The sequence below is a fragment of the Drosophila serrata genome, unplaced genomic scaffold (genome assembly GCF_035046125.1).
Source record: "Drosophila serrata isolate PLE 108 unplaced genomic scaffold, ASM3504612v1 contig_295, whole genome shotgun sequence".
NCBI lineage: Eukaryota > Metazoa > Arthropoda > Insecta > Diptera > Drosophilidae > Drosophila > Drosophila serrata.
In genome coordinates, this window is record NW_028257193.1 from 1,049,095 (window position 1) to 1,053,089 (window position 3,995).

A 3,995-nucleotide genomic window follows, 5' to 3' on the forward strand; every position below is an offset into this window, starting at 1 on the left:
TATATTTAATTTCTTGCGCGGGAGGCTCAAATATGTGGGGTTTTCACCACCCACGTCACACCACAACAACATTTGCACACTGACTAAATCGGTTTTTAGCTGAATGTCAGGGGAAATATTCAGTGCCTAATCATGTTTCTATAAGATAATGAATGTGTAATGAGTATAAAACTATTTTTAGGTGTAAAAAGAAACAATAGACTTTCACCTTAGAAGATCTTGTAAAGTTAAACTAAAATCTTATTGGGCTGCAGCAATGTTTACAATGAAATGAATTTCCCTATCAATAATTTAAAATAGGAATTTTTTGCTTTTTAAGCAAACAACGTATTTTGAAAGCCTCTTTAGTTTGATTGAATCCCAAAAACATTGGAAAATGGAACCACTGTACTTGGTACTGTGCAGGTGTACTGGCAGTCAACGTGTCGCCATGGATCAAAGCGACCTGGCAGCGGCGGACAACTCGTCGACGGTTATGAAAAATTACCAGCATGAAAGGACTCAAGGAGCCGAGACACTGCGACAAGTGAGTCGAGTCGAGTCGAGTTGGGCTGAAGGGCGTGCGAACGCGCGAGTGAGCAAATAAGCATGGTCGAAATGAGTCCTCGACGCGGTGTTGAAGAGGAGGAGGAGTCCTGGTGGTGAAGGAGACGGTAGAGCTGGTGTAGGAGAGGGAGGGGGCAAAGGACCCTTGCAGATCATGGGCACGAAATGGGGCGAGTACACTAGACAACAATCAACAATTTGAGATGAAAAGAAAAGTTATAGTGAAGATGGCAGTTGCCTCTTGAAAAGGCTTTTAATAGACATTAAATTTGGTAATTTAATAGGATTATACATTTCTTGATTTAATAGAATGATCAATAAATAATTGTCTTATTATAATTTATATGGTTTTAGGGTTCCTATTATAAAATAGGAGAGGGGGAACTTGTTTTTACAAGTATTACTTGGTATAATAAAAGACACTCTTTCTCTTCGAAATTATAGAAAAGATTGTATTTAAAGTATGTTTTCTATAAACATAAAGATTATTTGTCGAGTATATTTAATATTTTTTCACTGTGCAAGTCTTTTCCGACTGCTGGCAGGAGGCTGGCCGTGTAAAAGACAATAAGCGCATAAATTACGCCCGAAATGTGCAGGGCGAAAGGTGAAAGGTTGAGGGCCATGGCCTTCCCTCTGTCACACACATACCACATTACGACCCTCACACGCACGGCAAAAGACATACTCACACCTCCTTTTCCCAGGACCCCGCTGCTGTCTTTACTTGTGAGGTTACAAACGTAATGAAAACGTAAATCCCTGCGCGGCATTCACAACTCAACGCAATTTCTTTTGGGCCGGCCAACGCATCGCCCGCCGGCTGAGCTTAACTGAGGCTCCAGACCCGAGACCCAGGACACGGACACGGACGCGGACGCGGACCTGGTCCCAGTTCTTGGTCTTGGGCTCCGGCTTTTGCGGTATATATACATACGCACGCATCATGAAACACAATGAAAAAATAATTGCATTCAATTGAGAAAGAAATAACAAATAAAATGGTAAAAGAGCTTATATAAATGAAATCTTTAAATTGAAATGAAGAATCTCATATTCGGAATATTTATACTTTATATTTAACTTCAGGAAGCCAATGTTTATATACCTTAGCAGTTTGTAATTGTAGAATCAAATCGGAAACTGATCATAAAATATTTAGCTTAAAATATTTGCATTCTTTGAATCTACATTTATCAAGCTTTTTATAAGACGATTTTTTCGGAAAAATCAATGTTTAAAATACTCATAACTTAGCCAAAATGTAACAAATTTTAATTCAAAAAGCGTTCCAATGTTAGTTTTTTGATGGCTAATAATTATGCATACTCCGATTCAAATTTAAAAGATATTAAATTTTTTTGCAAATTTTTGTCAATTTTAACAATTATAAAATGTTGAAAATTTTGATAAAATTAAATTCTTGTCGAACATAGCTAGTTCGACTCTCCTGTTAATGGCGATCAAGAATATATATGATTTATAGGGTCGGAAATAACTTCTTCACAAAGTTAAGGCAACGTTTTTACTATTATTATTAGACTCTGCAAGCCTCCGGCTTATTAAAGAGAAAAATAGGTGTCACTGGAAACTCTTTAACTTTGATTGGGATAAAAACATAATCATTTCTGGTTCTCTATTTAAAAATATTGAATTCCATTAGATTTTTCCGCTGTGCATGCAGGGATATCTGTGACCCGGACTTCGCTCTTCCCGAGGATCCGCGGACGCCGCCTCACTGAGCCTGTGAAATTTATTATAGTTGGATGGCAGGTTACCTCCACCTGCCCCCAACTCCTGCCACGCCCCCATTCCACCCAATTCCCTGGCTGGGCGGCGGCTGCGGCGTAATATTTTTATAAGTAGGCGAGGGTCTTTGCGGTTGGCGCACTCCTTGAATGTATTGCAGGATCTTGCCGAGTCATAAAGTAACTCGTCTTTTCCGCTTATACTTTTCGTATTTCTCTGGTTTTCTTTTTTCATTTATTTCTTTTTTTTTGTTTTTGTTCTTTTATACCATAACGGAAATTACATATTTCTATGTTAATTTACAGAAATAGAAGTGCAGGTGCCTCCGCGTTCGTGCTATAGTTTTCCCAGGGCGTCGTGTATTATGCGTAAATTGCCGCAGCGTTAGCGACCGCAAAATGTGTTGGGGAAACTTGCCTAATTAGAAAATCACAGCGACCAGGAGCAGACTGAAGCTTTGGCAGCAGACTGCACACTTTCCAGTATTCCACTTTTTCCACTTTTCCCTCTCTCCTCTCGTTATTCTTCTATATCTGTAGGTTTTTTCCGCAAACCCCAGGTTTACGGCATAATTCCACTGCGTTGGCTACGCTCTGTGGCCCTGACTGGCAAGTGCTAACAGGGCTAACAGGGTAACAGGTTAATGGGTAGAACGGGCAAGACCAACCTGCGGCTTTTGGCGACCAATTTGGCATGGGGCGTGGCCGTGTTGCAACTATGTTTTGCCTTGCTTACACTCCACAGGTTGCAATGCAATTAGTGCATAATGCGGTACTTGCACGCTTTCCCGCTGCCATTTGCTGTTAATGAAATAAATATGTTTGCCCGTGTGGCCACAACAAAGACAGGACACGAAAAAAAAGAACTTCCGCCATATTTGTTAAACATTAAGCAGCGACAATGGCCGCCGCCGCCGCCATGTTGCTCCCAGCGTGCGCCCTGCGTTAGGCAACAAAAAATGTTTTGGCGCGTTGACCGCGGAACCGAAAAATTGATGTTGCCGCCGGCGAAAACAACCCAGAAACAAACAACACACAACGCACAACACAACAACAACAACAACCACCAACAACGGAGAGCGGTCAAGAGCCATTTCGACGGGACATTAATGCGTTAATTGCATTTTCATGTTGTCCGCCAACTGTTTATGTATGCGTGTGGGCACGCATGTACGCTCAAAATGTGTGCCAGTGTGTTTGTGCGGTCAGTTATTCGCTGGGAACAACAATACACTGGCACAAAAAAAGGCTTTGAAAAGCTTAACTCACTTGTTTTCATTGAGTGCTCCTTCAACAGAGTCCTTCAGGTGTCAATTGATAAGTGATTATAATTAATACGTAATAGTAATCAATGTGTAAGTATAATTAATACGTAAAGGTGGAGCTTATATTAAATTAACTATTTTAAAGGATATAAGGGATATCTATCCTCAAGTTTTTTTCCAATAAAAATACAAATTTATATCATATTTTTCCTAAAGTATTTTTGCGTTTTATGCTATGCTTAATGCTTTAGAAATGTTTAAAAATATGAATATTTTTGTTACATAACAATATTAGTTTCAAAAACATATTTTATGAGTTTCCCCATTTTGATCCCTTTAGAATTGTACATTTTTTGCAGTGTAGACTTTTTGGTCTGGCAAAAGATGGATGCCACCGTGGCACATAATGCGTTAATGAAGCGCACGGAACCGCCGA